General features: G+C 33.9%; 1 long non-coding RNA gene across 1 annotated transcript; it reads right to left on the bottom strand.

Annotated features, from left to right (window-relative positions):
- Nucleotides 1-6,786: 6,786 nt before the first annotated feature.
- LOC130635430 (uncharacterized) lies at nt 6,787-8,095 on the bottom strand. Its single transcript, XR_008982159.1, has 2 exons — nt 7,751-8,095; nt 6,787-7,631 (listed from the first exon to the last, which is right to left on the bottom strand). It is a non-coding gene; the product is annotated as an uncharacterized LOC130635430 (long non-coding RNA).
- Nucleotides 8,096-13,589: the final 5,494 nt, after the last annotated feature.

Genomic DNA, 13,589 nt, shown 5'->3' with positions numbered 1-13,589 from the left:
GATGATGTCCGTTTTGCATGGTTGGATGAATTTCCTTCCTACTTCATAATGTGAAAAGAATCTACCAAGGAACGTAACGAAAATTTTACCGAAATTGCAAAATCAAATATGCTTTGGAATTTGCAGTTCTTGTTTGAACATGGTGTACTTACATTCTCTCCCAAAGATTATGCTAAGATGATTTAGAGAACTATTTTGGCAGACAGCGGGCAATTGGATCTCGCTGTGACAACCTCTCTGTTGGAGATGTCGGTTATAATAATAACAACACAATCAAGTGTCAATTTTCAATCATACCTATAGCTGGGAATGTACAAAGAGATCTTTACAGTATAATTAGTCGTAATAGCAGATATTTTTACTGTATTTACCGTTATCCTGCATTAGCTAACGATATGATCTTCTTGTCATCACTTTTTCGGGCGTTCTCGGCACTCTTGTGTGTTCAAAGGAGAGAGGTAATTATTCGGCATTGTAAACAACAGACTACTGCAGGCTGTTTATCATTTTATTTAACCTGAAGCTGCTTTGTTATTATATTTTAGAAATAGCCTTTTAAAAAGGGTTTCCTAGTGTGTGAGTAACACACGTATCCTAATGTCTAATGTGGTTCACTGTATTGACACCCTGACCCGTTCTTAGTTAACATTAGTTTTACAACCTTAATAGGGAAACATATTACGTGAAATGAGATATATTGTCAGACAGTTTTTGCTATAGCAAACCGCTGTACAAAAATTCTTCACATTAAGAGATTCCAAAGAAAAAAACGATACTTTCGATCTTAAACCTATATAAGTTTTCCCTACTAGTACGGATAGTAGACGCGATGTGTGTAATGGAAGAAAACCCAAATAAAAATAATGTAGCGTGGCGGTGCTTCATCGTTGAGACAATCTTCTCCTCCATGCTGTTCAAAACAGGTTATGCATGCAATTAGATCCTGTGAAGGACAGCAAGCTAGACAAAAGTTAGGTGTATAAACTGAAAATGCAGCTGAAATATATTAGACAGTACCTTAGAAGGGAGATAATAAATTGTAATAAAAAGTCCTTTATGAAGCCGTTCGAGATGTACAGCACGTGCATTAAGAGGAATAATCACACTGTATTGTATTAAGATAATCTCCAGTGGAGGCGGAATTGCTGCAGTAACAACAGGCCTACGAAGACCACTGTGTAGTTCTAAATTTATATATACCGTCAATGACTGATTTAACGCCCTGTGCCCAATAAGCGCACCTGTAGAATAAGCGCCCCGGAGTTAGGGTAAAATTTTTTGATAAGCTCTCCTGCTCTAATAACACCCCCTCTCTCTCTCTCTTGAGAAAATAGGGCGCTTATTCGTATCAGCACGAAAAACAACGATTATTACTATGACTATTACTAACAACGATGAAGATGAAGAAGAAAATATTAAAAATGCATAATTACTATTGTATTTCTTTCTTTTGTTTATTTCTATTTTTTAATTAATCATAAGAATTATGAGAATGAAGTTCAAAAATTTGCTTCTCTGAAAAAAAAATAAAAAATAAGCGCTCCTGTTGAATTAACCGCCTCTGAAAAATAAGCGCACCCCAGCAAGATAAAATTTTTAAACAAGCGCTCCAGGCGCTTTATTTACCATTTACGGTATATGACTTTCATTTCTTTTTTCCAAAAGTCCATGTTTCACTCAAGGTGAGTAGGGAACAATATCATGTGACAAGATGGTTGCCAGAATTTATAGCTAGCTATGTACATACTTTTTTGTGGTTTTCTTTTGTTACTGTATATAATGTAGATTTTTTCGGAAGATCTTGTTCCGATTTAGTCTTTATTTTTTATTGTTTTGTAACAAAATAATTTGTTTTTAAATCTTCGCGCTATTTTACCATCACAAAAAATTTTTTTTTTCTGTATGCAGGTGTTTAGATTTTTAAGTAAATATGACTGTAAAATAAAGTGGCTTTAATTGGTAAAGATAATGGATGAATTTAGAAGCTCTCTTGCATCAAGCTCATTCCCGTTCACTATTCTTATGACTGTAACCAACCTACAATTTCTTATGTTACGTTTCTAGTGTAATTATTATTTTTAATGATTTTTTTATTTTTACAACCAAATAAATACCGAATACAAAGTATCATTAAAGAACATAACTGCTTTTTATAAATGTTTTTATTTCTTACTAAAAATGTGTTATGAAGTGGTAACGCCTTCATAACAAAATTATTAAAAATTAAGCATTTGTTTGTTTATAAACAAACATACTTCTAGATATAATTTCAGATTTAAAATTTCACTACTGAAATAATCCTTTTTTTAAACATACCCATAAGAAAAATTTTTTTTTTTTGAAAAAAATCATTTTTCTCCCTTACTTAATTCACAAAAGTTAGAAATGTTTTTTATCCTTCCGCATACGGCAGTATTTCTGCGTGCGTCAAAATCTGTGTGCGTATATAAAATTGGTAGCTTGACACCCTAAGGTATCTGTAACAGGCACGCGACACCCTATAAAGCACAACTTGGTACCCTAGGTGTGGCACAGAAAAAACACACTTTAATGATATATTTAGCACCCTTATGAGTGAATAATAGGGCCTACATGGGCATTACATAGCACCATAAGGGTTTGCATTCCTTTTACACCGTTTTAGGAGTAAGTACAGCACCTTTAATTCTATCAAAAGGCCTTCACTTACTTCATGTTATACACAATAACACATCACTGTAAAAGTCTTTTGCCTTCAAGGTCTTGTCTCCAAATTTCATTATTATATTATTATTATCACATTTTTTTATATTTGGTTTTTTCATTATAAGTAAGAAATACTAATTTACATCAACTAAAATAAAACAAAAACATCAATTCTCTCGATGGAATGAGAAGCCCCTCGGTTTGTCCGGTAAAGAGTCTCATAACATACCTCTGAATAAAAATATTGTACCTTATCACACGAAATTAACGCTGTGTGGATATTAACGCGGTTAAAAATAACAGGTCATTAATTAACGCGGTTGCTTGAGAAGACCTAGTTTAAGTGTGTGCAAATTAACGCGGTTAGAGACAAGTTTTGACAATTTTTATGTGACTAAACATTTTTTATTCAACAACAATTTAATGTAAAAGTTAGAAGAAATGTCTACTCCATGACATCGAATGGGTTCAAATGAATATAATTTGTACCCATTTCCCGAGTATTTTCAACAGCGGCGGTAATACCAGCACTTTGCCAACCATTCTTTTTATCATACTAGCTCCTTTCTTTGGTTGGAGGAGATCGTACGCCTCGACCATCACTTTGGCATGATACGGTTTCAACGTAGACAACTTTAAATCTACTTTGATTGAACATCTAGTATCCGTCTTGTTCTTTTCAGGATAAAATACCTCTGCGAGAAATAGCCATGAAATTTAATCGATGCGCGAAGATAAATTTTAGTAAAGGACAAAAATTGTATGTATATGATGTATATGATAATGTATGTATACACTTGACAGTTTTTAATCTTTTTTCGTGGTTTTTTTAGATCACTAATTAAGGTCGGTTTAATTAACACGGACCAGAAATTACTGGCGGTTTTTATTAACGCGGTTGGAAGTCAACCGCGTTAATAACCACACAGCGTTAACTTCATGTAATAAGGTATATAAGTGTGCCAGGTTTGATTCAATTTAAACATGAGATATATCATCAGACAGTTTATGCTATAAAAAATCGTTGTCTAGAAATTCTTCACATTAAGAGATTCCACAGAAAAAAACGATACTTTCGATCTTGAACCTTCATACGTTTTCCCTACTAGTACGGATAGTAGACGCGATGTGTGTAATAGAAGAAAACCCAATTAAAAATAATGTAGCGTGGCGGATCTTCATCGTTGAGACGGATCCTCGTCGTTGAGACGGATCCTCATCGTTGAGACAATCTTCTCCTCCATGCTGTTCAAAACAGCTTATGCATGCAATTAGATCCTGTGAAGGACAGCAAGCTAAACAAAAGTTAGGTGTGTAAACTGAAAAAGCTGCTGAAATATATCGGACGGTACCTTAGAAGGAAACAATAAAAAGTTATTGAGGGGGGGGGAGGGTGATTCCGCCCCCCGGACCCCCCCTCGAAACTAGCAAGTTGTCTTATACGATGTATCTTACATTACTATTGCCTCCCCCTCCGTCACAGACATTAAAGGTGTGACATTAAAGTAAGACTATTAATGCAATGCCTACAACGCAGGCATCCTCTTGTTTTTCGTGTCAATTAAAGCCAGGTAATGTACAAAACCTTCGATTTACTACATACACAGTTATCTTTGATGTTATTCTACTAGCCGGATCAGCACAGCGTATTTGCCTTCCACTTCAACCCTCCGCTCACAGCTTTTAGCTTCAGTTATCACATTGTTGGCTATCTTTCATTGTTTTATTTTACCTTTGTTAATACTTAAGTATTCCTTCTCTTTCTCCGTAAAGATGCAAGTTTGGTCTTTAGGAGTAGACCGGGGTTCGCTTATAAAACATGTGGCCGGCTTTTGATATAAATAACCCCGGTTTTCGTAAATTTTTTATCATTATGGATTTCGTGCCGGCAAACAAACAGACAACGGGTATTATTAAAGAGACTAGTTGAGCAACCTGGCGCTGAACCCAAGTTTAGTGCTTAAAGAAGAAGCGAACTGCGCAGGGCACGGCTGCGAAAAATTTTTTTATGATGAATGTGTTGATTTTAAAGACCAGACCGACTGTTATAGTCAGCTCTATAATAAATTAATTTACATGTTTCAGCCATCACAACAAAAAATGTCCTAAAAAAAGATCAGGAAAGTTTATATTAAAATTATTTTCAGCGTTATAATAAAAATTTGGTTTTTTTTTTACATAAAAACAGTAAATTTTCATCTAAAGCCTTCAGAACCACATCACACTAGACCCGAAATATAAAACAGTCTGTTAAGAATACCAGTTTTGTTTACATTTTTGTGAGTGCTGAATTTTTTTGTAATTCAGTATTTTTTACATATTTCCCAAACGGGTGGCTAAGTTAAAAAACAATGGGATATATTTCTACTTATTATCATATTCACACACAAAATAGTAAATCAAAAAAAGTTAAAACATCAAAATAGAAAAATGTTGACCAAAATATTTTTTTTGAACAAATTGTTTCCGGCCTGTATATTTATTCCAGTTTGGCGCCAACTTCGTCGTTCGAAATCGTGGAAAAGGGACACAGAACATGAAAAAATATTATTGTTGTTGGTCATGATTATAGATATTTCTTAAATTTAGAGAAGTTTAAACGAAGGTTATAAAATGCTGCTACTATTATAGTACGTAAAATATTCTTGGTTATCTTTAGAGAGGACACCTGTCTCTCTTTTCTGCTCTCGCGCTTCGATGTCTGTCCTGCTTTTTTAATCCTGCTTTATTTAGCGCGCCATCACTGAAAGAGGGACAGGAATAAACTACGGTATAAATGCAACTGCTACTTTCTAATTGGCTAATTTTTGCAGGGCAGTTGCACAACAATTTTGTTGATCCGTGGTCATATCAACTAAATTAATAAAGAAAGCTACACCCTTTTAATTATATTATAGTAAGGCTGATAATTATTGGATTTAAATGGATTTAATTTATTTCATTCACTATTTCGATTTCGAAAGTCATCTCGAACATTGTAGTTCAACTTTATTTTTCGAATAAACCTAAACAATTAAAAGTTGTAGTTAAAAAATTTAAAATGTAGTTGATACCTTGTGTATTCTTATGGCAAAAGTTTAATCTACGAACTTCTACCCATTGTGTGTTTGGAGTGTACATGTGCGCTTCATGTGTTTCCTGAAAGTTCGCGCTTGAACTCTAAGGATATTATGCTACTCACTCGCGGTGCTTAAAACCATGTTATAATATTATAGTATACAGTTGTATACTATTCAACCATGTTACAGTATGCAGTTGTATACTATTTTAAATGTTTTTATAACAGAAGGAGAGTGCTGGGAGCGGAAATAATCTATCAAGATTTCGAGGTGTGGATGCTTTTACCATGCAGAACACGAATAAGAAACCATTCTCTCCTGTTCAGAATGTACAGTGTTAAATATGACAATGGATTGAGCTGGCACCAGCAGCGTTGATTGATGTTTTTCAACAAATTTGAGTTTGGTGAGATATTTTTAAATGTTCAAACTTATTAAACGGCAACTGCTCAGTGGGCTTTCAGCGTTGAATCAACGTTGAAAAGACGTTGCATATGACGTTGAATAGACGTTGATCTTGCGTTGTAAATGAAGTTTTTTTGACGTCTTTTTTCGACGTCTTTTCAACGTCAGAAAACAACGTTTTTCAATGTCAGACAACAACGTCTTTTCAACGTTGAAACAACGTCTTGCAACGTCTAATCAACGTAGTTTCTAAGTTGCTTAGAAACGTTCTCGCAACCGTAATTCAACTTCTACTCAACATTAAAACAACGTCTCGCAACGTATAATCAACGCCGTTTCTATGTTGTCTAGAAATGCTCTCGCAACCGTTATTCAACCTCTTTTCAATGTTAAGTAACAGATTCGGAGATTTGGTCAACTCAGCATGATCCGGACGGTTTAGTACATGACTATCCCGAATAAAAATAATATCGTTTGCACTGTATACGATTTTTTAGCATAGGCGTCAGCAGTATATACAACCAATAAAAGTTTGATAAATAAAACAAGGGTGTTATAAAGGAGTCTTTTATACCTCCATGATGAAACTTAACGGAGTTTAATAACAAAACGATGCGTCAAACATTCACGACGGGTGCTATGTTAAAAACTCTATTTAATAGTATTTCAGGCCAATGAAAAGTTATCAACCTCATTAGAAGCTGTCATGAAATCAATTTGTAAGAATTACAATAATAATAGCATAAGTATATTTCAGAACTATTACTTCCTTAACCCTATTCGTGCAGGGGGGGGGGGGGGGGGGGGTTGAATCAGCCCTCCCCCCTCATAAACTTTTTTTTAATAACTTTTTATGTTTTTATAGTTCCACCTTCAAATTTTGTGACTTTTCCTAACTTTTATTAAGCTTTAATTTCCCAAAAATTTTTTTACGGAAGTATGCCAAAGTGTTGCCATGACAACAATTTTTTATGTTGAGTAAAAATTTAAAAAAAAATGTTTTACTAAAAGTTTTTTTTTACATGTCTTTGAAAGCTTTATGTCAATTCTTAGTTTATATTGTTATATTATTTTGCGTTTCTATTATGTCACCGAATTTGATGACGTCATCATCGAAAATGCTGACGTCATCACTTTTTTTCATCAAATTGTTTATTAATACCTGAACAACACTTGTGGTAAGTTTCAGGTCCAACGGACAACAATTTTAAAAATTTAACGAAGGGTGTCGAATCAGCCCCACCCCCCCCCCCCCCCCCCGCTATTGAGGACCCCTAAAAGGCCCAGCAGGAATAGGGTTAAAAAGTATCCACACCGTTACACAATAAAAATTAATATAAGCTTAATCATAAATTATTTTCTTTAATCTTTCGCATTTCTTCTTCCCGCTCCTCCATTTCTGTCAGATACGTTACTTCAGCACCAAAGCCATACATACACGGACTTCTTCTTCTGTTTCTTTCTTCTACTTGACAAAAGTTTCTATGAGCATAACGTAACAAGAATAATAGAAATTCTTATCACGTATCGATAGAGGTAGTTTATAGCATACTGAACAAACTAGATGTACGATTTAGTACATACTGGACATAAATACTTACGTCCGCGGATCTTCTGTCCTCCTTCTCGCTTTTTAAAGGAATACGACATTCACAATTCTTACGAAAGTTTCCCGCCAACGCCTGCGAAGGTTAATACACGCGACAAAGTAGGGGTGTAAATATGTGAGAACGAAGTAAAAAAAGAGTTATTACTGTATAATAAACTATAGATTGATTATATTGATTGTATTTTACATATTAAAAATCCAAAATACAAGTTGAACTATTTGTTTCGCTCGAAATAAAAAACGCCAACCCCCTGACAAATATTCGGAGAAATAAATCAAACGTTTAGTACACTCTGTTGAAAAAAAACCGTTGAATGTTTGTGTATGTTTCATTTGATGAGTGTGCAAAGTTGAAACACAAATTTTAACATTTTTTTATATAAAAAAATACATTAAAAGGGATTATATATATAAAAAAATTGCGTCAGCATAATATATCCAATAGCTGACAAATTACGTATATAATGATTAAGTCGAATGCGTGTTGTTGCTAATAATAAGATGAAAAATGGGATAGTCAAAGCCATTAGTATACTTTAAATTCCTAGTTTATGACAATCTTTACAAGAACATTAAGTACGGTTCGTTATTTTACTTATTTATGCGACCCTTGAGCATAAGTCCGGGAGCATCGTTGAAAGGACGTTAGATTTACGACGGTCACATCAACGTTTCAAACCAACGTTAAAAAGGCGTTGGATATTCGTCGGTTGAATCGACGTTGCGAACCAACGCTGAAAAGACGTTGGATTTACGAAGGTCGACGTTGCGAAACAACGCTGAAAAGACGTTGGATTTACGAAGGTCGAATCGACGTTGCGAACCCAACGTTGAGAAGACGTTGGATTTGGGTTGCGACGTCGCGACCAGAATTCAATGTCGAATCAACGTTGAATAGCCGTCGTGGTGCATTGTTCTTTCTAAATATTTAAGCGATTTCTTGCGAATTTATTTGACTCAAGCTAGAATTCTTGGTCTTTTATGTCTCAGTTATATAGCTTAGCTAGCTAGCTACTTTAGGCTAATTAAGGTTTGTTTTTAATTCGCTATGTTTGAAAGTGACTTCCAAAATGATTATGTGAATATGTAAAAACAATACTGTGAAATTTAAGTAGCTAATATTTTTGATTTTGAAATCAGTTCTCAGTTTGACTGTTAACTGTCAAGGTAGGTTATTCTTAACTCTCTCTTTTATCTCCTCTATCAGAAATATCAAAAAGGGAAACTGATGAGTGTAGTGTACTAGACTGGGTTATCTTAAGTGAAAGATCTTATTTTTGATGTTTACTGGTAAGTGCATCCAAAACCTACTAATTTTCATTCTGTACAGCCATGAAGATTTTGTAAAAACGTTGTTAGGAAGATATACAGATATTAGTTATTCATTTCTTATTATAGTAGTTACCTTAGTAGATTTTCTGGCTGCCAAAAAATAGCTTTTTGTTCGCCTCTCCTTTAAGTGCAAGTAAACCATGTGATTCATCCAGACTGATCGCTATAGTACAGACATAATCTATGACGCAAATTCAGTGAAGCGCTCACAGCGATGCAGCGTGTCGAGTGTAACATATGTTTCGAATAATATTTTTTTCCTGCAACTTCAACTGAGTCATTATTGTCCTTTTTTTTTAAAAAAAATAGAAACAACCAAGAGCCTGCTTGTCACCAACTAACTTACAACAACACTTCACCTTTTCGCTCACAAAAAACCGCGTAATAACGCCCGTTACCCCGTTTAGTGAAACAGAAATTTATTTTGCGGAAATTTGCCTGTTGTTACCCTATCACGCAAAAATTGTATTTTGGCTTAAATTGTTTATTTTAGCGTAAATAAGAACCCTGTATTTTTTATATTTGAGAGCCTTGTGTGTCGCAATTCCACGGGCAAGTAACGCATTATGAATGAACGAAGCGAGGGAATGATGAGTGAATAAACTGCTGCACTTCTCTTGCCATTATCTGAAAGTAATATTATTTATGTTTTGGAATAAATATGTTTCGTAGTCAATTACCTGAAAAGTCTTCGAAATTGTTTCTTTATTTTTTGTATAAAAACTTTTCTTTTAGGACAGGGCTTTTTCGTTTGATTTAAATGTTTCTCAAAAAGAAAAGGTCAAATGATTATATGCAATGGAATGTGCTGATTCCCAAAAGAACGCGAGAAGTGATTTTGTGAAAGCACAATGAAGTCTCAAAGATTTTTGTATTTTAGCAATAGTATTATTTTTTACCTTTTTTCCCATGCTGTTAAATTCTTTGAAATTATTTTTGCTACAACGTGGAAAATTCGGATATACTGTTTTGATTTGGTACCTTTATAACTCCTTTTTGCTATATTCTCTTTCCAAAGAGTGAGAAGCTGTAACTCTTCGCTCAATGTGAGCGAAACTTCATCTTACAAATCTTGCCGAGTTATGAACACCGTGTGACGTCACAAATCAACAAAATGCGTAGGAACCGAGTTGGCTTTTGTTTGTTAAATGATGGCGACTGTTGATGCAATAATCGCTTTTTAGAACCAAAATTTGGACATTAAAAATTTTTATGCCATTTTGTTTTTGTGATATGTAAGAATGTTTTCATTACATAAAAAATATAGATAAGTTTTTTTTTAGTTCCCCTTTAAGGCTATAATATATACTACATGATTAATCATGTCAAACTATTGGCGAGAAAAGTAAAAAAGAATTGAATTCGGACAAGGAGACAGTGCTTGCAGCGATGATTATTGCAACTTTGTAGAAAAAAAACTAAATATTGTATGAACTGACAAAAGCAACGAATATAAACGAAAGGAATGGGTTAAAAGCCATGGATTTTATGTACAGCTTTTAAATGAGTTACGCTTAGATGAAAAAGGGATGTACAAAAACTCTTTCAGAATGGGAATAAAAAATTTTGATGAAATTTTAAAGTTTGTTCGGGAAAGAATTGTAAAAACATACGCATTTAAGAGACGGTATAATTCCTGAAATAAATACAGGGCTACACACGCTGCTTGCAAAAGGTATAATTTATAAAAACATGTCCACTTTTCGCCTTGTTCATTTGCTGTATTTGGTTTTTTAAAATTCTTATTGACTAAAAACGTTCTGATTAATCATACAATGTTTAACATGCGCGCTTTTTTAGAAGTAATATATGATAACTCATAACGGCCAAAAATCATAATTTTGTAGTGTATTATAATCTTAAGCGTTAGTTACTAAAGTAAACGTGTTTTTGGAGTTTAGTTGCAGATCAGATTGGAAAGGATAACAGAAAAATAAACAATAGTAAAGTTTTCTAGGCACCAAACTAAATAAAAATCTAAACAGAACAGCATAAATTTAGTTTGGTAGTTAACCATCCAGGGTTGGTGATTGGGCTTATCAGGTGCAAGCGGTCACAACAAAGCTGATAAGAATAAATCGCCTTCTTTTTTGTAGCTTAAGGATTTTGTGCGTGGTTAGCACGAACTGTTTTTAGACAACAACCAGACAGAGATAGTGATTAAATATTTTGCAATAACATCAATTAATTGAAATTAATTAAGAAGTAGTAAGCAAATATGGTAGCTTGTTATCGAACTGAAATTACATACATGCTTAAAAAAACTCAAATACATGTTTCTTCTTCAGCACAGCGTTTTTAAGCATATAGGCTGTGTATATAAGTGTATTTAAGGCGCATACGCTTTACGTAAAAGCATACCATATACTAACCAAAATGCCGAGGCTCAATTTTACAGGTATTTAATATTTACACGAATAACAAGTCGTGCAACAAATTATTTTATGAATAGTTTGTGAAAATAAATACAACGCTTTCAACTTTCAAACATCGTTTGTTGCATTATTATGAAATAGAATTTTTTTTAAGTAAGCATATCTTAAGTGTAAGGTTGAGACCAAAAAATGAAAGTTTGTTGTGCACACCTCAAGCTTTTCTTCAAAATTTAAAAACAAAAGATAATGGAGCGCAAATGTGCAAAAGGGTATGCTGTATCTACTTGAGGATCAAGCTGCCAGTAAACCGCCGCATGTGAAATTAATTGGTCCAAAGATAAGTTAGGAGAGTCAATAATCACAAGTTTGTTAATTTTATTTGATTAGATCCCTTGGACAGCTAGTACTATTTCCAAATTTCTGTGATCACACTGAAATTTGCAGATTTGATAAAGAACAAAACGCTGTTGGTGGTCACATGACTACATTGGCGTTTGTTTGGATTACTTTTGCTTTTTACGATGTTTTAAATGTTATTCCGACTGGTAGCCCTCTGGTAATGGACTCGCCTCCAGTGCTGAAGGTTGTTGGTTCAACCCTCGACTGAGTCATGGTAAGGACTATAAAACCCGTGAATCGACCCTCTCTGCTTAATATTTAGCATGAGAGTAGCATTTACATTTTAGGGGCTTGTCTAATTAGGTGGCTGCTAAATAGTTATAAAATAAAAAGTGAAAATAAAATGTGAAATATGGTTGTTAAATCCATTTTTCCTCTTGTCCAAAAAAGTTTACAAATTATAATTTATCGAGCAAAAAAATGACTCGATGGTTTAAACTACTTGGAAGTGTTTTTAATCAACCTCATTGCGACGTTAACCTGATTTGATCGATAACATCTTTAGATGTTTGCGACTTGGCGTTAACACATCAACTGTCTATTATCTTTATAAGATTTTTTTAATTTATCTGCTTATGCATTTTAAGGAGAGAAAATGCGTGACAACTTTGGATGCAATGCTTCTGTCTTGTTATCTGAGGGAAAGAAAACATTTACTTTACGTTTCGTTATTCTTATTTCTTCAGCGTGAGATAAATTTTTGAATAGTAAATCAGTTAAGGTTTATTTTCTACTACTCCAATATGACACAATTACATTTTTTTCACCTCATGTGAAAAAAGCACGATCCTGGCATATATTGAAGTACCTTCAATAAGAGAAATAAAAAAAAATAGACTGTAGCAATACCGTGTTTATCGTATTAAGAACATGCCCTATTAAAGAAGAAGATCAATATAAAAAGAGATTTTGTGATTTTGATACAGTATTTAAACGCTTCTAAGAAGAAATTACGCTGCAAGTCTCTCCACGAAAATCCATTTTTCCTTTAAGCTTACTTACAATTTCATTATTCAGACTTTAACTGCCCTTACATATCTTGAGCGTTCATTTCTTAACATGGAATGATGTGCTAAATTTATTTGTCAATGTATTTTCATTGTTGTTACATATGCACCATTACAGAATATCTTGATTGCCCTGAAGGCAATCTTTCGGGAATGGATTTTTATTCTATCACTCCATGGTATTCTGGAGAACACAAAGAGTTTTGCTATGGCGAACTAGCAGTTTCTTATTCAGTTTTTTTCGACTTTCCATAATTCAATTTATACTTAAGGCCTAATTTGCCTTGAATATCTGAAGGACAAAATTAATTCGATCAGAAGCGATGTCTGCTTACAAAAACTTATGCAACAAGACTCGTAATGAAGTGGCAAAAAAGACCTAACCTTTGGAGACTTGGGCTGTTTTTATTTTGGTCATTTCTTCGGCGTAAAGTTATCCTATTTTGTTTGTGTTTAAAGGTGGATTTTCACGAAGCAAATTGGACAGCGAATTCGACGGCGAATTGTATATGAGAATGCGCAGTTTTGTTTGTTTTGATTTTGCATCGAACTGCGCATGCTCAGATACAATTCGCCGTTGAAGTCGCCGCTCCATTCGCTTTGTGAAAATTTAATTCCATAGGCATAGCTTTCGGTTATCATTAATCTTGTTTCCAATGCCTTACCTCCAATTTAAACATGCTTTGAGATCTTTTTTTAATTCTAGTTGTACATTTAT

Source organism: Hydractinia symbiolongicarpus, chromosome 3 (assembly GCF_029227915.1).
Source record: "Hydractinia symbiolongicarpus strain clone_291-10 chromosome 3, HSymV2.1, whole genome shotgun sequence".
Lineage (NCBI taxonomy): Eukaryota > Metazoa > Cnidaria > Hydrozoa > Anthoathecata > Hydractiniidae > Hydractinia > Hydractinia symbiolongicarpus.
Note: the sequence above shows the minus strand (reverse complement) of the source record. Positions and strands in the feature narration are given on the sequence as shown.